The sequence below is a fragment of the Myotis daubentonii genome, chromosome 11, assembly GCF_963259705.1.
Source record: "Myotis daubentonii chromosome 11, mMyoDau2.1, whole genome shotgun sequence".
In the NCBI taxonomy this organism is placed as follows: Eukaryota; Metazoa; Chordata; class Mammalia; order Chiroptera; family Vespertilionidae; genus Myotis; species Myotis daubentonii.
The window spans coordinates 8,802,387-8,825,954 of record NC_081850.1 but is presented as its reverse complement, the minus strand read 5'-3'; the positions used below and the strand labels follow the sequence as shown (position 1 = coordinate 8,825,954).

Genomic DNA, 23,568 nt, shown 5'->3' with positions numbered 1-23,568 from the left:
TTGCCAGTTTATATCCTTTGTCTATACTCTTTTCCTACTCATTTGAAAAAATGTACTGTATATATTTAAGTATTAGCAAATACTCATGTAGTGCTTATATGCACCAAGCACTGTTCTAAGTACTTGCAATGTTTAATCCTTACAACAATTCTATAAGGTAAGTGTTTGGTACAATCCCAATATTATATATGAGAACCTGAGGCACAGGAAGAATAAGCAATTTGCCAAATCCTATATAATAAAAACCTAATATGCTAAGTCCATTCAACCAATCAAAGCGTAATATGCTAATAATATGCTAAGGCCGCTCAACCGCTCGCTTGATGTGCACTGACCACCAGGGGGCAGATGCTCCAATGGGTAGCTTGCTGCTGGGGTCCAGCTGGGCCAAACCTCTTGCGTTTCTCCCTGGCCCTGATCGTGCACTGGTGGGGTCCCTTGGCCTGGCCTGCGCCCTCTCGCAATCCAGGACCCCTCAGGGGATGTCTAAGAGCCGGTTTCATGCCCTGGCTGGTTTGGCTCAGTGGATAGAGCATCATCAGCCTGTGGACCAAAGGGTCCCAGGTTCGATTCTGGTCAAGGGCATGTACCTTGGTTGCAGGCTCCTCCCCGGCTGGGCCCTGGTCAGCGCTCCTGCAGGAGGCAACCAATTGATGTATTTCTCTGACATCAATGTTGCTCTCTGTCTTTCCCTCTCTTCCATTCTCTCTAAAAAATCAATGGAAAAATATCCTCGGGTGAGGATTAACAAAAACAAACCAACGAAAAATAAATAAAGGTGATTAAATGTTAAAAAATGAATTTTTAAAAAATAAATAAATACAATAAAAAAGAGCCGTCCAAGGGGCCCCACTCTGCACGAATTCGTGCACCGGGCCTCTAGTATTGTACTGCCGTGTCGTGCGGAAAGGGCAGAACTGGGGTTCAAACTCAGCAGTCTGGTTTCAGATCTTTGCTCTTAACTACTAGACATTTTCATTCATATTTTGTCGGTTACAGACTTTACAAAGTTGTTTTTTCCCATTTGTCTGTCTTTTAACTTTCAAGTTAAAAGCCCTCCCTGCATCTCCCCCACCTTTCAGGCCAACCTCCTTTTCTTTCTTTTAGTGTCTTGTTCACGTCAGCCCACACAGTAACTCTGCACCTAACTCCTCTGGCATCTACCGTGCGATCATACAAGTGAGATCATAAATTAAACGCAACGGGTACACGCCAAGTGCCGCCAAAAACATGTTACCCATGAGGAGGCTGATGTTGTCGCTCTTACAAACCCTGTGCACAAAGTTAGAGTGAGTGAGTGAAAACAGGGAGCCCGGGTGGGGGCGGGGTCCCCAGGCACAGACCGACCCAGCGCTGTGCTCTCTGGGCCCTAGGTGGGCAAAGTCCTCATGGGCGCACAGGAACTGTGCTTTAGGTTAATTGAAAATTTATGTATTTATTTATTAATACCAGAAAAAGGGGAAGAAAGCGAATCCATTTGTTCTTCCACTCGATTGATTCTTAAAATAGGGAAATTAAAGACTGCCTTGAAAAGGGGCTCCCAAACCTGAGGCGGTCGGCTGAAACGCCAGCTCGCCTCCAGCTGGGCAACCTGTGGGGCGGCCTCGCGGGGAGCCCGAGCGCTGGCGCCCGGCGCGCTCTCGGCCGCCACGTGACGGCCCCGGCCGTGGTCACGCGGGGGGGGGGCGGGGAGAGAAACACCGCCCACCACTCACCGGCAGTTCAATCGGAAACCCGGAGCGGACGGGGTGGGCGGGCCCGCGCGCCCTTCCCGCGGTGACCGCCCAGCACAGGGCGGGACCAGCCACCGCCCTCCAGTGGGGTCCGGGCGCCCGTTTCCGCCCAGGCGAAAGGGCGAGGCGAACGTCAATCAGGCAGTCCAGCCAATGGGCTCGCGCGCTGCGCTCGGGTCCGCACCCGCCTCGGCCTCCCGGCGCCCGCGCTGCTTTCCTTCAGGCCGCCACGGCCCTCCGCCCTCGCTCCCTTTCGCGTCCTCGCGCGCCGCTCCCGGGGGATGGCGGGTGGCGGCGGGAACGAAAGCCGGTCCGACTCCGCCAACGGAAGCTGCAGACGGTGGCCTTTTCTACGAGCCCGAGGTCAGCAGGGTAAACGGACGGCGCGCGCGGGCCCGTCGCCATTTTCCTTCGCTTGACTCCCTGGGGCGGTGGGAGAAAGGGAGCGTTGGGGCCGACCGGAAGGGGCCTGGGGGCTGGGGCGGGTGGGCTGGCCTCGAGGGGACCGCGGGTGGCAGTGGTGCCGGCGGGGGATGGGCGCCGCGTGGCGCGGCCGGCTGGCCCCAGCCCCCTGCGCTTCCCGCCCAGCGCCTCACGGGCGGGGGGAGGGGTCATTCTTCACATTCTTCAATCCTCCCTTCCCCCGCTGCCAGCCAGCTTGGGGGGAAGTCCGGCCCCCGGTCGTCGCCCATTGGCCGGTGCCTCCCCCCGCCGTAGCGTGACTGGCTACTGGAGTCGCCAGGTCCCCAACGTCACTTCCGCCATCAAGTTTGTGAGCCGGGGAGACCTTGGCCTTGGGGGCTGGCCTGCGGGAGGGAATGTAGGAAGTGCGGGGGGGGGCCCGGACGCTAGCGAGCGTGCGGGCGGGCTGTCCCTGCGCTGGCTCCCTGCCCCTATTCCACTCGGCCGAGCGCAGCCTCAGTCCCGGAGCAGCTGGGCCGCCGGGGCCGCCGTCCTTGGCGGGGCAGTGGGTCGGGCGGGAGTCAGTGGGATCACGGGGGATGGGTTTGTGCCTGGCCACCTGGGCCCCCGCCAGCGGCCCCAGCCCCGAGTGGCGGCTGCACCCCTGGAAGCAGGCTGGCTGGTGCACGTGCCCGGCGGGCTCCGGTGCGAGGACTATGTCACCTTTCTGTCCTTGGCCAGCAATGGCCCTCTGTCTCTCCAACTTTTACAGTAGGGCCTGGACCCGTGCCTTCTGTGCCAGAGATGAGGGTGTGTTTGAGCAAACTTCTTATTGACGAGAGGGTTGGCAAACGAGGAGGAGGCATTGGGCACAGTGAGTGTTAAATTCTTGAAGTAATTAGGAGACTGGATGAGTTTACTTTTTAAAATTGTACTAAGTACTGTCTTCTTGGCACTGAATTCCTAAGTTAAAACCTCGTTAGCAGTCCCCTGTATTTATTTATACAGTGGGGCCTTGACTTACGAGTGTCCCGACTAATGAGCTTTTTGAGATGCCAGCTGTCTCTCAGCTGATGTTTTGCATTGAGTTGCTAGAGTAATTTGAGTTAACGAGCTCGGTCTGGGAACGAATTAAACTCGTAAGTCAAGGCCCCACTGTATTGACTTGGAAATCTCCCAATTGTAAAATTATGTATTTTAGGACATGATTGTTTATATCCAGGTCTTTTTTTGCTGTATGGTGGTCAGGTTCAGTTACAGTATATTCAGGGAGTATGTATAGTTAAGGAAGTAAATAACTTGTAAACTTGTAAGTTATTTTGAGTGGTTTTGTGAGGGTGTTTGATTTATTTGTACACAATTGCTAAAAGTACTGTTTTTAAACTTTTGAGCTTTTTGAACGTAGACAAATGTCTTGACCCCTTTTAAATTCAGTTACGATTAAATAGCATTTTAAAATGTGTCACTAGGGCCCTAGCTGGTTTGGCTCAGAGCGTCGGCCTGGGGACTGAAGGGTCCCAGGTTCGATTCCGGTCAAGGGCATGTACCTTGGTTGCAGGCACATCCCCAGTGTAGGGGGTGTGCAGGAGGCAACTGATCGATGTTTCTAACTCTATCCCTCTCCCTTCCTCTCTGTAAAAAATCAGTAAAATATATTTTAAAAAATGTGTCACTAGGGTACAGACGGTGATAGTTTATGTGGGAAATGAACCCTTTTCGGATAGTTACTTCGCAGTCACAGCTAAAGGGTATTATCCTCTTCATAAAATTGAAGCTCTGTTGAATTTGAAAGACTCGGGAATTTTGCAAGTGTCATAAAGAGAAAGTTTGTAAATCAATTAGTTCAGACTTATTAGAAAGAAATAAAGACCAATGTTTCAAACCTGTAGATCCCACTTCATTGAGTCATTAAATCAAATTAGTGGGTGATGATCAGAATTTTTTAAAAAATAGAAAATACTTGTTGATTCATCTGTAGACGTGTATTTCTGCAAAATATCTTTTTCTGACAGTGTCAAAAAAAAGTCTGAAAAACTTCTTCTAAAGGGTATTTTTCTCCATAGAACTGGTCTTTAAGGAATATTAATAGCAGTTCTGTTTGTTTCTATTTGGTAGAGTATTTTCCCCTCAGGAATGGGGAAAATTTGCCATCAATGACCAGCACAGCATGCTTTTGTAATCACTTAATATTTTAATAGTCTGAGAAGCTTTTATTTAGATAGGAAAGGATGTTCTCCACCCCAGAATATTAATTGCCAATGATTATTTTCCGTGGCTAGATGAGAATTGAAGAATCCGGAGCCCCAGTTCTAGTAATGTTGTCAGCACTGCCTCATGTGACCTGACTGGAGTAAAGGAGGCCTAGTCAACTGCATGCTCTTTGCCTTGGTGGGTGTTCTGATTAAGAGTGGACTTCATTAAATAACCAGATAAATGAGAACCACCACTTTTTTTTAATACTAAGTCTTGGAAATCTAGAGTGTATTTGGCAATTCAGCACATCTCACTTTGGGCTAGTTGCATTTCCAAGTGCTCAATAGTTAACAGGGCTAATGGCTACTGAACAGACTTGGAATTCTCTTCAAAAATTAACTTTTTCCAGATGAGTATGTGCAGTTTCGGATTAGTCAAAAATGTTCCCTCCACAACCTCTTTTCGAATATGAGGAAATTGCATCAGATAATTTTTTAAGGCTCTTTTCTAGGTCCAAATTTAAGTATTTTAGGTCAGAAGACAGCTATACTTTTAAGTGTTACTTTGCTTTTCTAGGAATATTTTGAGATTTTAGAGGATCTGTTTTAAAATGGCAAATATTATGAATTTGATTTGGGAGTATTTTGTTCTATTGGTCATCTTCTCTTGCTTTGTGACAGTGTTAGGAAGCTACTCTTGTGAGCTTTCCCTACCCCCCTTTTATTTGGTCAATTATGTGGTTGCTTAATGCATAGGAAAGAACATTTTTCTTAGTGAATTCACTCTTGTACAGTGTAAACTATTAATTATCTGCTAAGGATATAGTTAATTATAGTGAACTGTGGAATCTAGATGTAATAACTAGAAACCACATTTTTTTCTTTTGCTTTTGGGTATGTGTAGATAATACAGGGATTTTTCAACCTGGGGGCATATTGGTATAATGAAAGACAGGAAGGTAGAAGATTTTAAAGGTTTAAGAAATAATGGCATATAAATAAGGACCATTAAGCAGAACAAGTCCGCCAAGTGGAATTGTCTTCCTTATAAATATTTGCCTGTGTTACAGGGTTTGTAGCAGAGTTTACTTAGGAATACAGAGGTAACAATGCATTTATTTTAGCAGGGAAATTGACCCCAAATTAACAATTTGCATTTGAAAATTTAACAAAGGAATACTTGGAGTTCACGACATTAGTTACCTTATTTTAAAAATTCAGGATTTAGATAATTTCATCTAATCAAGAGCATCTTATGTACCTGCTTTGAGAAAGAGTAAATGAAAGGAAATGGTCCTTTTGGCAAGGATGGCCTAGTATTTGGCTGTTTAAAATTTTGGTGCAATGTTTGTGTAGGATATAAAACGGGGATCTTACATTAGAATTAGGTTAACTTTAGTTACATCTAAAAACATCTTGTCAGTTTCAGGAGCGATCCATTGCTAAAAATACTGCAGATGCTCTGTCCAGTGAATCAAAATACTATTGGAGAGTTTGATGAATAGTAATGTTGTAATATTCAGCCAGCTTTATCAGATAATTGCATTAATATTGAACCTGAGTATTTGAGAGTGAAGTAAATCTTGAGTAAGTAGCCAGTATTCTAATTTTGATTTGTGTTGATAACAAATCAGCAAGTCAAACTGAACGATGATTCTGAAGGAAATAGTTCTTGTTACTTGTATGGAAGTTTAGCAAAAATGAAATTTATACAACCATAAGATGGCACGTGAATAAAGGCTTTTAAAAATAAAGCTTTCTGAGCTACTTTGTTTATAAGAGTATGTAAATTAATGTAAAGCAAGCATGTCAGACTCAAAGGCTAACTCGGGCCAAATAAGGTTTAAGTTTATATTATGTGGGCCGCAAAAAAAAACACACAAAAGCTTAAATTTTCATAGAAACATAGGTTTATTTTGATAGAGACATGCTGAATACAGAGGGTTGAAATAAATGAGTAATCGTTAACATAAAATAATGGAACATTTTAATAAAAATATTTTTTTCTTGAACATTAACTTATCAGACACTGAATAACTGCACAAATTAATAAGTATAACACAAATAAAGCTATTTTTCTTGTTCTCCGAAAGCAAAATATTTCCTGTTGCTCACACCGAACAAGTCAGTCCAAGACTAATGACGTGGCAATCAGCTGCTAAAATATTCGCTGCTAGTACTAGTGGAGAGAAATGGTGCGCCTGCGCATAAGGAAATGAATGCAATATGATTATAGTAATCAGTCATTATTAGCTAATGTAGTTTGTTATTAATAATTATGTATAACAGGATATTGTAAAAATTAAGTTACGAAATTTTTATTTAAATGTTTCTACATACTGTTATATTGGCTGGGCTGCAAAAATATTCGTTGTGGGTCGCGAGTTGACATGCTTGATGTAAAAGGTAGGCAGCTCAGACTTCTGGAAGGACATTTTAGCTCAGAAGCTTAAGCTTTTAATAGGTATTCAGTATTTGGAAAGTAGAGTATGCCTGCTTCTGGACTAAGTGAATTTAGCATGTTTTAAGAATTTAGAATCTAGTTTGCTTAAAATGCCACCTTTGGTGCTTGCTTTGGCAGCACATGTACTAAAATTGGATACAGAGAAGATTAGCATGGCCCCTGTGCAAGTATGGCACAAATTTAAGAAGCATTCCATAAAAAAACAAAAACAAAAAAACAAACCACCTTTGATAAATGCAAATTTTACTTTATCAATATGTAGCCTTCAGAATGTGTTTTTAGTAAGATCATGCCAATTAACCTTCTTTTGGTCAAGACTTCTTTGCAAATGTGATAAAAGCTATGGATTCTTGTAGAAAACCTGTACTGTATAAACAGTTTTGGGGGCATACTGAGGCCTGTTTTGGATATACGTTAACCCTAACTTTAAAGTGTTGACTATTCAAGTATGTTAAACATTATGATATATCATACACTTCATTTACTAAAAGGTGATTTTAAAATGTGAATATTGCCCTGGCTGGTGTGGCTTCATTGGAGCATTGTCCTGTGTAGTACATCAAAAGGTCGCAGGTTTCACTCCCAGTCAGGCCATACACCCAAGTTGCATGTTTAATCCCCAGTTGGGGTGCCTACAGGAGGCTATTGATCTAAGTTTCTCTCTCACATTGAGGTTTCTCTCTCTCTCTCCCCCCCTTCCTCTCTAAAATAAAAATTTGAAAAAATGTGAATGTTATGAGTAAGTTAGTTATGGAACCTTACTTGATACAGGTACTGACAAAAAGTTTATTCATAATTTGTAAGTAGATTTCATTCTTCAAAGCACTTTTTTTTTTGTTGATTTCTCTCCCCTTTTAAATTAAAGAATTTTATCAATTAGTTATTCCTTGTTATTTTATACTAGAAGCCCAATGCACGAAATTCATGCAAGGGCCTTGCCACGGCAGCTGCCTCGGCCCTCACAGCCCTGGCTTTGACTGGAAGGTCGTCTGGAAGGATGTCTGGAAGGTTGTTCGGCTGTCTGGTCTAATTAGCATATTACACTTTTATTATTATAGAAGGTTAGTTTCAGATGTACAGCATAGTGATTAGAAATTTATATAATTAAAGAAATGACCCCTCCTCATAAGTTCTACTACCCATCTGACACCATACAGTTATTATTGCAGTGTTACTAACTGGGGATCCAGCCCACAACACAGGCATGTGCCCTGACCCAGGAATCTGAACTATGACCTCCTGGTTACCACTGAACCACACCAGCTGGGCAAAGATAAGTATTTTTGATGGTCTCAAATATATCTGAGAAGGTAAAATTGTCTTAAAGACAGTTTCTCAAAGTGATTTAATTTATTAAGAAGAATAATTAACTATTTGTTGAATACTTCTGGATTATTAAGGTGCTTTGCATGTGTTCCTAATCCCCAAAGCAACCCCATGAGGTGTGGCTGCTATAGTTTCCCATTTGGAGATGAGAGAACTAATTCAGTAACTTGCACAAGAAAGCAGCCACTAAGTAGCTGCTTGACCCCAATGCTATTACCCTTTGCTCCTTTCCTGTATTGCTCTGTTGGACTGAAATCTGTTTCTTATATGTTTTGTCCAAGTTGAATTATGATTTTTAATCAGTCAAATTTTATATATATATATATATATATATACACACACATACATACATACATACATACATACATACATACATAGAGAGAGAGAGAGACCACTTATTTATGCATTCATTCATTGGTTGATTCTTGTATGTGCCCTGAGCGGGGATTCAGCCACAACTTTGGCGTATTGGTAAGACGCTCCAATCAACTGAGATATCCAGCCAGGGACAATCTAATTTTTAATGGGGAGGAGCAAGCTACGGATTGAGGTACTGTGTGAATAAGGATAGAAAATGGCTATAAAAGTATGTTACTTTTTTAAAAAGGATTATCTGAAAGGCAAAATTCAGATAGGTTTGGCTTAATAGCATGTTGTCTAAGAATGTTTGCAGCTACAGGATATTGAGCATCCACCCACTAGTAATTGGCATTGTACTTGGTGCTTTTTGTGTTTTATTTCCTCTTAACAGCCCTCTAAGATTATAAATATATATCACAAAGCCCCAGAGATGATCTGTCTGAAGACATGGTAAATAAGCCAGGCTTCAAGCAGCTCTCTGATTCTGCAGTACACTTCATAGAGGAGAAAATATCTCAAGAACAAAATGCACTAGCTAATTACCCAACTTCTTTCTCTTTCCCAGTAACCAAGAAATATATGGGTGTGATCAGTGTACATGTTAGGGTTTTTACTTTATTTTATTTCTTAATGAGTATTTCCATGGATCCTGATAATCCATAATCGTAGTATTAGGGTTGTGTTCTGTGGTTCTTAAAGCTTGTTTAATTAACAGTGCCTCCTCTCAGCTGTTAGATATTAGTTTCAAAAATTTGCTCTAATCAAATGTTTTCTTAAAAACTGCAGGCTTGAGAACCATCACTGGATCACAAAATCAATTTATTGTATATAATAAAAGTAAGGATTAGTTGATGATTTTTGAACAGAATTAATGTTTTATTGTATTAGTATATATTTATAGACACGTACTATTTAGAAATAGAAAAGACTTTTCTTGCTGTGGATTGTGGAAAGGTAGAAACCACTGCTCTAATGAATAGTGATGCTATATAATATCTTACTCTTGCTCCTCACCCATCAACACCAAACTTTTGTATATATTTCTCCCAAATGGAAGATCATTTTAATAGCCCTTGGTAGGTAAAGTGCCAGATTGCTTACTGCTAACATGGTACCTATTTATATTGCTGGGTCAAGAAAAATAGTATAAAGTAAAGCATGTCACACTTGCCAAGATTGAAAAATGACTCTCTCTTAGATTCTACATTTAATTTTTGATACGTACATTTGCTCAGGATTCAAACATTTTAAAAGAAAATTGGTCAGGGTTGAGAGCTAGGATAGGGGTACCAGCTGGTTTTACCACGACTGAAAGAACTGTGTTGGTTTAGAATACAACCCATATACTAGAATTAGAAAGGCTTGATTTTTTTTTTTTAGAGACAATTGTCTACATGTTCTGACCTTGAGTCATCTGATCTTATAGAATAGAAATTGGCTCAAGTATAATAAGTTTGGAGATCCAATGATATCTCCTATAATTTGGGCAACTTATTAAACAACTTTGCACCAGTTTCTACGTATGTAAAATAGAGATGATGACTATTAAATAAGATGGCACACATGAAAGACTTGATGTGGGCTCTTTTGTATGTTGGATGCCTTTTAAGTCTTTCCCCTTATTCTTACAGATTATTTAGTTTAGAGTATTGATGTTTCAGCTAGGAAAGCTGAGGGGCTTAGAAAGGCTAAATTACAGTGATTTGAACCTTTGTTTTTGTTGACTCCAAATGAGTATTGTTGCTATGAACATTCCTGAATAAATTTTCTGTTTAATTCTCTTGGGAGTATGACTATGAGGGGAATTTCTTGGTCATGTGGTAAAACTATTTGACTTTTTTTTGAACTCTAAAACACCAGCACCATTTTACATTTCTGCCAGCAGGATATGAGGGATCTGTTTTCACCACATACTTGCCGATATTTAACTTGCCTTTCTGCCTATGTTTTTAATTGTAGTCATAGTGGGTCTGGAAGTGGTATCCCATTGTGGTTTGGTTTTTGTTTCTCTGATGACTAATAAATGATGTTGAGTGTCATATTTATTCAATGGCCATTTGTGCTTGTGAGCAATATTTTTAAATGTCTATTCAGATCCTTTGCCCTTCTTTTAAAATAGGTTATTTGTCGTAAGTTACTCTTGTATATGGTGTGAGGTAGTGTTCCAAATTCATTCTTTTGCATGTGGATATCCAGTTGTCCAGCACTATTTGTTGAAAAAACTTCTTTTCCCCATTGAATTGTCTTGGCACTGTTGTTGAAAATCAATTATCCCAAAGTATGGAATTTATTTCTGGACTTTGAATTTTGTTGCATTGAACTGAAAGCCATGAGTGTTCTTTTTAATATATATATATATATTTTATTCATTTTTTACAGAGAGGAAGGGAAAGGGATAGAGAGTTAGAAACATTGATGAGAGAGAAACGTCGATCAGCTGCCTCCTGCACACCCCCTACTGGGGATGTTCCCACAACCAAGGTACATGCCCTTGACTGGAATCGAACCTGGGACCCTTCAGCCCGCAGGCTGACGCTCCATCCACTGAGCCAAACCAGTCAGGGCCATGAGTGTTCTTGATTGCAGGTTTTGGTTACTAAGTTACTACTTAGTAACTCTCTTTGATAATAAATTTAGCGCATACCTTATAAAGTAGGTAATCTTTATAGTAGTCAATTCTTAAATATAAAGTCTATAAATTGAAGACTAATGTGGTTTAGATTAATTTGGGTATTACGATTTTTATTACAAAACCAAACAGATCATATTGCTTTAGTTCAGAGATTATTGTACCAAGGGATTAAATATCTTGGTCCCTAACTTTGATCCTCAAAGCACCCTTGGTGGCATGGAAAACATGAGCTAGGCTAGTTTAAAAATTAGGATCTCGCTTGGCCATTGTGGCTCAGTGGTTGAGCATCCACCCATAAACCAGGAGATCGTGGTTTGATTCCTGGTCAGGGCACATGCCCTAATTGCCGGTTCAATCTCCAATAGGGGGTGTGCAAGAGGCAGCAGATCAGTGATTCATCATTGATGTTTCTATCTCTCCCTCTCCCTTCCTCTCTCTGAAATCAATAAAAACATATTTAAAAAGAAGTTAATGCCCTAGCTGGTTTCAGCCTGTGGACCAAAGGGTCCTGGGTTTGATTTTGGTCAACGGCACGTAGCTTATTTGCAGGCTCCTCCCTGGCCTGTGCTATGGTTGGGGCTCATGCAGGAGGCAACCTATCGATGTGTTTCTCTCCCATCGATGTTTCTATCTTTCCCTATGTCTTCCACTCTCCCTAAAAAATAAATGGAAAAATATCCTCGGGTGAGGATTAACAAAAAAACAAGTAAAAAACAAACCTGAAAAAAAGAACAAGAATTAGGCTCTCTTTGTGTGTATATTTTTATTTCCCTTTGTTCATTATGCATTTAATTGTGACGTACACGTGAAGTATAGGACTTTTGGGATTTGAAGTCATTGGATTTTGTTAGGTTCTTGTATTCCTTTATAGTGTGTGTGTGTGTGTGTGTGTGTGTGTGTGTGTGTGTGTGTGTTTTAGGTAGGATAAAATGATGTTATGAAATTTTTGTTTCTAGCAACTACAATATGATCACAAGTTGATAATAATCAAGTGATGTAAAAAGGTGATTTCTGGATCTTGGTAAATATATTGTATTAGGAGTGGATTTAGATAACCAAGCCTTTAAAATGATATTAACCAATCCCTGGCTGGGTAGTTGAGTTGGTTAGCGCATCGTCCAGATATGCCAAGGTTGCAGGTTCAATCCCCGGTCAGGGCACATACAAAAAGCAGCCAATGAATGCATAAATAAGTGGGACAACAAATCGATGTTTTTTTCTTTAAAAGAAAAAATATTAACTGAATTCAGGAACTTAAAGTAATACATAGATCATACATAGCTATAATTGAAATTGCTGATCTGTGCAAGGTTTGTTTTTTTGGTGTGTTTTTTTAAAAAAATATATTTTATTGATTTTTTACAGAGAGGAAGGGAGAGAGATAGAGAGTTAGAAACGTCGATGAGAGAGAAACATCGATCAGCTGCCTTCTGCACATCTCCTATTGGGGATGTGCCCGCAACCCAGGTACATGCCCTTGACCGGAATCGAACCCGGGACCCTTCAGTCCGCAGGCCGATGCTCTATCCACTGAGCCAAACCAGTTTCGGCGCAAGGTTTTTTTTTGTTAAACTTATATTCAAATTAAGTGAAAGAAAGTGATCTAATACTTTTTTTCTGCCCTCTAATCACACAGGAGAACCAGGAGTACTGAGTAGAAGGCCTTCCTGCGGTGCTCCACTCTTCATCAGTCACCCTGGATGTTCTCTTCACTGTGGGATGAGGTAGTAGGTTGTATAGTTTTAGGGTCACACCCACCACTGGGAGATAACTATACAATCTACTGTCTTTCCTAACGTGATAGGAAAGTCTGCATCCTTGCGGCCTCATAGGAAGTTGAAAGCTAATTGTACAATATATTTAAGATTAACTTGTGTAAAATTGCTGTAGTGCACCATTTCTTTATGGCGTACAAGTTGCTTATTCTTTTAGAGACTACAAACTTTAGCCAGTAGACTGTATGGAGATACTTTTGCTTATTTCTGTATATCACAATAACTGTATTCTTTATTTAGATTGATGCTGATAATTTTATGTTGCATTTTATTTTGAAAAAGATTGTGCTCTCCATTCCAAAAGAAAAGATTGCTCTATCAGAGTGAGGTAGTAGATTGTATAGTTGTGGGGTAGTTATTTTACCCTGTTCAGGAGATAACTATACAATCTATTGCCTTCCCTGCGGAGTAGACTTGCTGCATTTTTTATATATATATATAGATAGATGATATTGAAACTCAAAAGAATTAATTTTGACAATGTTTTATATTTACAGGTTTTTTTTATGCCAGTTGCTAATTTTCTCTGGGTATAGTGTACCTATAGTAGTCATTGATTTAACATTTATCACATGTATATTTCAGAAATTGGAAAGTAATCAAAAATCTGAAAGTTGTGTAGAAAATTTCAGGCAATTTTAATAGGAGAGCAGACCTGTCCAAAGGAATTGTGAATAGGCTTGTCACCCTACAACCTGCTTTACATGTCTGTGGAGGTCCTGGGTGATAAAGGTAAATATGGAATCGAAAGACACTGTTTGAGCTAAAATGGAGTTAGATTGTTTATGATTCATTCTCCCTGGTTTGGGGTGGCCTTGGGCAGTGTTGTTAACCACTGCTCCACTGGTGTGATGGTTTGGATGGCTTCATCTCTCCAGCCTGGAAAAGGAGAGTTGGGTTCTGTCCCCTGGTAAGTCACAAAGACTTGAGCTTTGTCCCCCAAATCTGAAGTGGTCCTTTATTCACAACGGGGGTGGTCCCCTGATCCCCTGAAGCTGTCACATGGGGAAATACATAGAGTGTTGTTTTAAAGAAAACGTGAGGGTAATGCTAGAAAGGGCCACTTGATTTTTAACACCCATAAAGGCTCATGTTTTGTTTTGTTTTGTTTTATTTATAATATTTTTATTGATTTCAGAGAGGAAGGGAGAGGAGAGAGATAGAAACATCAATGATGAGAGAGAATCATTGATCGGCTGCCTCCTGCACGCCCCACACTGGGGATCAAGCCCACAACCTGGGTATGTGCCCCAACCGGGAATCGAATCTTGACCTCCTGGTTCATAGGTTGATGCTCAACTACTGAGCTACACTGGCTGGGCAAGGCTCATGTTTTAGCTTTTTTCCAGTGGTCAAACCATACGTTTCCTTGGGTTTTTATAATCAATCAAGGCTAAAAGCTCCCTGTTTTAAGTACTTGATGTTTTTATTTTTGTTTTCAGAGAAGAAAAAGGAAAATGTGGAGGTGCATGAGAGGTCACCTCTTCCCAAATATTTACATTTATCCTGAATCTTGGTGTCTGACGGCAATTCTCAACTGGTGTGCTGTAAGAATTTTTAAAACGTGCAACATCTGACTATTTAGTCAGGGCACTGACTTCTTTTCCCCTAGATGGTTAAGTTAAAAAAAAAAATTGCAATAGCCAACACAATAAATCTTTGGTGTGAATGAATCAAAATTGTACCTTTTTTGTGTGTGTGTCAGAACGGCAAAAAAATCTATTTTTTGCTGTGCTGCAGAATTTTAGTAACTAATTTATGTGTGCCATGAGGAGAAAAAGGTTGACAATTGCTGATCTAAGACGACAGTGCAGTGCCATTCCCAGCAGGAACTTCGAATGAGAGAAAACATCAAATTCTCTCTTTGATGGGTCCAACCCAGGTGATTTATCTGGGCCAAATTAATGCTTTTTGTTTCATCCCTAGCATAGATGGACAAGTGCATGATCCAGAATTGTGTGTTTTTTTTTGTTATAAACTTGAACATACAAAAATTGGGGGGGTGGGGGAGTGGGGGACTAAAAGGTGCCAAAGAAAAGTGGGAAAGTTTGAGAAGTTCTCTTCGACTTAAATCTTGACACCTGCTTGTGTGGCAAGTACAGTCACGACGTTTTGTGCTTTTCTGACACGTGCTGCCTCCACTGTGGCTATCATCTTCACTCTGCCTTTGAAAACTCATCCTTATCTTAAACTAAGGTCTGAAGAAAAATGAATTTATTTTATTAATTACATAAGGACCCATTTCATACACCTACTAGCCAAATCCCAGTAAGTGAATCAAATTATGGAGAACTGCTATATTTTGTAAAAGCATTTAAAAGTACCTTTGTGGAAAGTGATAGTGTCTAAAAGCTTGTTTTTGATAGCAACAAAAAGGTGATCACAATTCGCTTCTGTTTATTATAATTAAAAGATTAAAAACTCAAAATAACTGGGCTCAAGGGCTGGCTGTAACCTAGGGAACGTGGCTTCTAAGGGGGACTGGTAGTAAGTTAAATTGTTCCAGTTGGCTACAGGCAGGATTTATACATAGTGTCACCTAATTTTTCACCTTATCAAGAGGTAAGTTTTATGAAATTTGATATTTAAATTTTGGTAATACATTAAATGTTTTTAAAAGTTGGTAGCTCCAACAATATAAGGTGGACTAGATATTAGGCTTCTGGTTTGCATTCCTCTGATGTAATTGAATTTTTGTTTCTTTGTAACAAGAGGTTTGATTTTAAGCATTTAAGATCCTACTACCGACCAGTATCATTTTAAAGCACCAATGAAAGTTCTGATTGGTTTAACTTTGGGGGTAAAAAACCAAAGCCTAATTTAACAGGTTATTTTGAAGTGCCTCTGCCAGGCAGAAGACTGGCAAGAAAAAAAAGGGGGGTTCCTAGGAAGAGGTAGTAGGTTGCATAGTTTTAGGGCAGGGATTTTGCCCACAAGGAGGTAACTATACGACCTGCTGCCTTTCTTAGGGCCTTATTATTCCACGGTAACCTGTTTCCTTGCCACCTTGTTTTGGTTTAAGTGGAGTTCTTTCTGCAGGTTTTCTTACAAGTTAAAATATTTCTTACAAAGGAAACAGCCTGCTTTCATAATTTATAATCAGCAGCATGGTATCAACATCAATTAGTAAAAGCCAACTAATGAGGATTTAAGACTTCTGAAGTAAACCTAGTTGCTTATTTGTCTCACTTTGGGGTCGCTGGAAAGTTTTGGAAAGCATTAGCTTTTTGGGGGGAGAGGGGCAAGTTCTCATCTGATCTAGAGTGCCAGATGTTTCCCCCTCGTCTATTACACCTGAAAGAAAGACATTTGATAAAACTATTGAAATATTTGTTCCCTACACTGTATTTGTAAATATTTATCTTGCTCAATTCCTGGGTTTGTCTTCTGATCTTAAAATTTGGCACGGTTCTTAGGGTGGTATTGCGTATTATGGAAATGTATCATTTCATTGAGTGAGCATTATGGTATGTAAGTCTGTGATTGAATTTGTTAAATGTGTGTAACGGCTGGACAATGGAGTTGTTATAATTTGTTAAACACCTTTTCAATAAAAATACTTTTACTTTAAAACTTGTTTTTAAAATCATTGTTTCATCTCCATCCTTGCAGAATTAGATGCATTCTTTTATCTGTAAGTATTTAGACTTCTATTATGATGCTTATATACTTGATTTCATTTTTTTAACATTTAAAAGAAAACAATTTCATTATTTTTCTCAAACACTTGTACACACAATTACATGTGCCGAGGATACCCTTTAATTCTCATTCTTTGAGTCTGCACACACAGACTTGTCTTGCAAAAACTTTAAGCACTTAACCTGGGGTATGTGTGCCCATTAGCATCCCAGGGCAGATTCAATTTATTTCAAACTATTTTGAACAGTAATATCTTAAAGGCTCAAGGGTTGAAAAGGTGGAGCAAATTCAGTGAAGTTTTCTGTCCTGTCCCCCGCCTCAAAGAACGTTCCAATGGAAGGTTGAGATGGGTTCTAGGCATGTTCACCTCTGACCAGTGGCAGCTTTAAATTTTCTCTATAAATTGAGATAGTTGGGTGTGGCTTCCAAGACATTTTTGTACACTGTGCAGTCCTTTAAAATCAAAGATTTTAAAATAAAAATTTTGATAAGTGGCAAAATTGCATCAATTTCATGTGCACTGAAAATGCAAGAAAATGAAATGCTATAGTAGGATTAAAGAATTTTAATTCAGATTTTGTCTAATTTCTTACAGAAGTTCTAATTATCTCTAATCAGTTTTCTTATTTGGACCATACTAGCCAGCTTTCATCCCCTCCCCTACCCCCATTTCATTGAACTAGACAGGTTGTTCCTTGCTCCCTCCCATTTTGTGTTTCCTAGTTTCCCTTCCACTTGGGCTCTTACTGAGAGGGGCTTGAGGTATCCTCTCGGGAGTAGACATAATTCCTTCAGCAATGTTTGGTGGTTGAATGGCCCACCCAAAGGAAGCATCTATAATCTGACTCCTTGGGGTTCTGAAATCTGGCTTGAAACCCATAACTTTAAACTTCAGTTTGACTTAAAAGCTATTTTTTCCCTAAATGAGACAGTGTCAGGGTGGAGTAATTATATCAGACTATTAATATTAGAACTATAGGTTAGGCAAATTAGTGTTTCAAAGGAATGTGAAGGCTACCCAGTGTTAGTATGAAAGCATGACCAGTGAATGTCCTAGGTTCTTCGTAGCTATTATGCCATATCTAGTACATAGTTTCCATTCTCAAGGTGACCTCTTTGTGTCAACATTACTATTAATTGGCTGTCACATCACTGTATGTATATATACACACACACTAGAGGTCCTGTGCATGAAATTCATGCATGGGTAGGGTCCCTAGGCCTGGCCAGTGATCAGGGCCAATCCAGCTGCTGGCTGGGGCCTGCCTTCGTTCTGCGCCGCCCCCTGGTGGTCAGCGCATGACATGGCGAGCAGTCAAACTCCCGAGAGGGATGCTGCATATTAGCCTTTTATATGTGTAGATACTGATTTCAGAGAGGGAGAGAAGCATCAATAATCAGAATCATTGACTGGCTGCCTCCTGCAACCCAGGCATGTGCCCTGACCAGGAATTGAATCATGACCTCCTGGTATACTCAACCACTGAGCCACTGGTAGCACTTTGAAGAATTTTCTTAGCAAGGCCACCTGATGACTCTTTGTCTCAATTGGTACAGTCTTTCACACACCAGCTGAAAGGAAAGCTGGGAAGTGGCTTAGGCCAATTGCCAGGCTGAACAGAATCAACCTCACTAGTAAGGAGACAGAAGGTGAAGTGCACAGGTGATTACAGCAGCAGGCATTAGGAAAAAAGGCATGAAGATTTTGACAGGTTCTGTTCTACCCCTGCCATTAATACCTGGGCAGCCTCAGTTGGGCAGGATCCTTCCCAACCCCTCTGGGCTTGGTGAGAAATTCTCAGTTGAGACAAGAGGTTCAGTCAGAGGGCTGTATGGGACTTGACACCTTAGCAGAGAGTTGATAGGACATATGTATATTACCTCTGGCACAGACTGGTACATAATTGGAACTAATGGAGCATTTTTTCCCTTAAATTGTTTAGAACAGATTTAGGTTTACAGCAGAAAGTACATAGTTCACATATACCCTGTGTCTAGCCCCCACCCGCAAACTTCCCCCCTATGGACCACCTGAAGACAGTGGTACATTTAATAAAGTATTTTTTTATCCTTTGAAGTTCTTTAACCATTACAATTAGGCTAAGAGACTTAGCTTATTGTCCCGTGGAAAGGACGACAACTCAGCAATGACCAAAGGACAGTTTCTTGGCTCCGAGTGCCAACGTTGACTGGAAAATTAGTGGCAGAAGCAGGTAGTTAAATTTTTTTAGAATTTTGCATAAACTTGTCAAGAGCCAAACCTGGAGGACTGAAGACAGTTGCATTAGACCAGCAGAGTAGGAAGAAATGCACAGTGAGTGTTCTCTACTGAAGACATAAACCAGCAAGTAGTGCTAGGCAAAGAAACCTGTAGACTTTCCTGAGTGCTGGAGGCCTGGTCCCTGTCCTCTTGAGCTCTGGAATGGGCATAGTGGGACTCCCTGGGTGGCAGGGGGCTGAGCCCAGGGACAGAGGGTGTTGGAGTTGGTGAGACCACAAACCTAGTGAAGCCTGTATACAGCATGGCACCTCAGCAGTGAGGCCTGGAGGCATGCTGTGGCTACCGACTGGGAGGTGCTGGGAAAACACTGGCGGAGGCCCCCCCTCCCCCTGCAGGAAAGGACTTCCTGCTAGGGGAACCATGATTTCATTGAGGTATGGAGTCTTAGGTAAGGTACCCTGGCTCCTGGTCTAGGGTAGATTGTGACCAGATCTGACCAATGAGATAGGAGTGGTGAAGGGGGAGGGGTTTCATAAGAGGAAGGTTCAGGAGGAGAAACAGCCTTGTGCTGCATTTTGCTGCTTTGAATTTGGTTGTGTGTGGACCAGAGCTACTGCAGCCATCTTGTGACCAGAAGATGAACTACCCCACAGTGAGAGGGTGTGTCCATATAGCTCAGGGAAAGCCCCCGTGTGCTGAAGTGTGAGGGAGAAGTGAAGGTGCTGAGGCTGATGCTAGGAAGCAGCCCTGTGATTGGGATCAGGACTATAGAGACTGGTTCTCTGGCATATGGAGGCTGTGGTGGGACCCTGAACGTGAGCACGTATGTTGTGGGGACATTTCAGAAACCTGGACCTTAGACGTCAGCCAGCAAGGACCAAGCTCAGATGATGTGTGAACCAGACACATTTCCCTGGTGCTATGTTAGCCTTTGGAAACTTAGATCACCCTCAGGGAGGAAAAGAGTAGGTGGAAAACTCTAAATTTGGTAAGACTACTAAAATTGCTTAAATAAAAAGTTATCTAAAATAGATGAGATTTCAGTTTTCTGCCATTAGCAGAAATGGGGGCTCAAGATACTCAGAAATAAGAAAATGTTTTAAGTTACATTTCTGTGCAACTGCAAATTTTGAACCTCTGCCATTGCCCCAATCAACTTACTATTCATAAGTAGAGGGCTTCTTTGATGATTTGCAATGAAATACTGATATAGAAACATTTTTAAAGCAAACTATATAGGGGATCTTTCTCACAGGTAATGTAGACTAAGTTTCTTGCATCATCTCATTTGATACACCTGGTATGTTATTCAGAGTACTTAATATCAGCCTGTTTCACACAACGGACTCTCGATAAATTTGGTGTATGTGTATGCAGTTCACGCTTTTCGTGGTACCTTATTAATAGAAATTTATGCAGTTGTTTCCTTCCTTTGCCTTGCCTGGTAGAGAACCATGCAAAGTGAGAACAGGTTCCAGTGTGAATGTACTGGGCAAAGCAAAAACTGCCTACATATATACGGACCCTTTGTTTCCTAAAGTGTGCCCAGCTCTCCTCTATGCCTTCTCTCCCCCTCCCCCCCCCCCACCCCCTTAGTCTAAACCTATTGGTCATGGGTCCTAATGGGGAACTAAGTCCTCCAAATGTCTAGGTTGCATCATCATCCAGCCCACTGTTAGCTGCGTAGGAAGCCAAATACCTAATCCTGAGGTGTATTTCAACCAAGTCTGAAAGTAGAGGAGTAACCAGCAGAGGTAGGGCACTAGTCAAAATGAGAAAAGGGATGGTTGAGAGAATCTGAAAAGATACACAATATTTGAGGTCTAGCAACTTCCTAGATTGTAAATGAGAAGCCTTATGATGATTTTATAAAGCATCCCCCAATTCCAAATCCTAACATAAGTGTAGGGGGACAGTGTGGTGAATGGCAGAGCAGAACATATTTGGATAATGGGGAAATACACTCTAGTTACTGGACAACTCCATTGAAAAAGAATATCTGGTTAATATATATTTTGTGATTGAGGGAATGGTGACCTAGTCCCTAGGAGAATCATGCAATATGCAATCCTTTGAACATGGCTTCTTTCACTCAGCTTTTTAAAAGTTCATATATGTTATATATGAATAGTTTGTTCTCTTATTGCTAAATAGTATTCTATTATATGGATAAATGACTTTATTTATCCTTTCACTGGCTGATGGGCATCTGGATTGTTTCTAGATTTGGCTTTTGTAATTGGTATTGCTATAAACATGTGCATATACATTTTTTCTGTGGACATCCGTTTTCATGTCTCTAGGAGACATACCTGGAGTGGAATTCCTGGGTTGTATGGTATGCTGATGTTTAACCTAAGGCAGAGAATTTCAACTGCTGTGCCATGGCAGGCACACGAGTGTGCCTCAAGAATTTTTAAAACATGTAATAGCTGACTATTTAGTTCAAAAACCACACAGTAATTCACACAAGTGGGTTTTTAAATAAGATTCTTTTCACTCAAAATAAAACTATGATCTCCATCAAATTACACAGAAATATTATCAAAATGTTTTATCAACATGACCAGCCATTACCTTTACTGCATGCCTCAGAGCGCCAGGCTGGGTTGTGGTGGTCACCTACATGGAAGGGAGATGTGAGTAGTCCCCATTTTGCAGTGTGCAGGTGGACACAGCCCTGCTTCCCTAGGCTTTTGCTTCTTCAGGTATTAAATTGCAGGGGTGGCCTAGATGGCCTGTAAGATACATTTCAAATAAAAGAATCTAAGTCGCTTGAGATCCCATCTTGAGGAGACACTTAGACTGCCAAAAGAAATGGATGAAAGTCAAACCCAGGTGCTGGAAGGGAAGTTTGCGAATCCGAAGTTCAGTGGACTTTTGATTAACATCTCATTTCAGGAAGTGCCACGGTACCAGGCCTGTAATGATGAGCGTTCTTCACCCCTCCAGTAGAGGGTGCACTCTTGCAAGCAGCTTGGTAGCCAGTTGCTTCCGCTGTGCTTTATCACTGGTTGATTTCGGGGCAGTCAACTTTGCATGAGTCATGGTATAGACACCTCTTTACTTACCCCCTTCTCTTTCAGTTGGAGCTCTGCAAGCCGGAGGCAGCACAGGCATTAGAGAGTGGTAGCTGTGCTATGAACATCTAGGTCTAGTGGTGTTTAAATGTATTCTTATAGATTATCTATAATAATAAAGGCATAATATGAACATTGACCAAACGGCCGAACAGCAGAACGACCATCCGGACGACCTTCTGGACAGAGCCACGGCTGCGAGGACCGAGGCAGCCACCAGGGCTGTGAAGGCCTACTCTTACACAAATTTTGTGCATCGGGCCTCTAGTTTTTAAATATAAAGGATCATGTCATTTGTTAATAGAGATAGCTAGCTTTACTACTTCTTTTCCAATTTTCATGACTTTTACTTCTTTTTCTTGTCTAAAAGCTCTGGCTAGAAGCCCCAGGATAATGTTGAATAACAGTGGTGTTAGCAAAGTAATGCTTTCAATATTTTATGGTTTAGTATGACAACTGTAGGTATTTCATAAATGCCTTTGTCATGTTGAGGAAGTTATCTTCTATTTCTAGGTTTCTGAGTGTTTTTCTTAAATTATTATAAAGGATATATTTTTAAATTATTATAAAAGGGTATTATATTCAGGTATTTTGTGAAATTGTTTTCCTGCCTCAATTGAGGTGATTCTGAGTTTTTACCCCATATATGCATAACCCATGGACCCAGACAATAGGATAGTGAAGGCCTATGGTGAGGGTCAGGGGTTGGCTAGAAGAAGTTAATGGAAAAAAAGGGGACATATGCATTACTTTCAACAATAAAGATTTAATAAAAAAAAAAGATGTGACTTTTATCTTTTGGTGAAGATGTGAGAAAAATTATCAGTATCTAGTGCTAATAACATTTATCTCCAAAAGCATTGCAAAAGTTTATAAAAAGAAAAATGCAAATTTTATTTTAAAAAGAGTAAAGAAGATTAAAACTAATATATACCTTGGGAGTGTGTACATCTTTAGATTTGAGAATGGCCACTGAATCAATCCCACACCGTCTTAGGTGCTGTCACACTACCTGCGCACTGTCCTGGGCAACGAAAGGATGGAGAACTGTTTCTTTAGGCTGGAGAAGTATGTGAGACTTTTTAAAAAGATGTCCCCTTGTATCTTACCTGAAAAGGCAACATTTTTATTGTATTCCCCAAGTCAATTATGTTTGTGATAATATTTCCAATCCAGACAAATTCATTGATAAATAAAAAAGAAATGCTTCAAGGGATTCTGTTGTTTGAAACATTGATGCACTTTTCTCAGTATTAGAAAATGTAATCAATATATTTTGAGACACCATCTAAGAGTTACATCCATTGAGCATTTGGTGACCTTTATCTGAGATAAAGCATAAATAAAAGTTAACATCAATTTCACAGAATTGTATGATATGTGTAAAACTACAGTGTAAATTAGTGTTGTACTGACATAAAGACAGACAGATTGAAATGGCCCCCAAATACACCCTTGACTCTATGGGCAAATGTTCTTCCAAAAGGTTGCCAAGACCACTGAATGGGAAAGAACAGTCTCTACAACAAATGGCAATGGGAAAACTGGATATCCACATGCAAAAGAATGAATTTGGACCCTTATATTAAACCATATACAAAAATGAGCTCAAAATGGATTAAAAAGTGGAGGCTTGCTCGGGGTGGGAATGGCTGGGGGTGAAGGGGGTTCAAAAGAGACATATGTAAAATTTAAAAAAAAAGATTAAAAATCTAATGTAAGACCTAATACGATATAATCC

The 23,568-nt window shown here is 40.6% G+C and overlaps 1 long non-coding RNA gene and 1 pseudogene across 1 annotated transcript; both read left to right on the top strand.

The window, feature by feature from the left end:
• The first annotated feature begins 2,918 nt into the window (after positions 1 to 2,918).
• LOC132211824 (uncharacterized) lies at positions 2,919 to 16,457 on the top strand. Its single transcript, XR_009447570.1, has 2 exons — positions 2,919 to 3,009; positions 12,746 to 16,457. It is a non-coding gene; the product is annotated as an uncharacterized LOC132211824 (long non-coding RNA).
• On the top strand, positions 6,893 to 6,993 carry LOC132212865 (U6 spliceosomal RNA; annotated as a pseudogene).
• Positions 16,458 to 23,568: the final 7,111 nt, after the last annotated feature.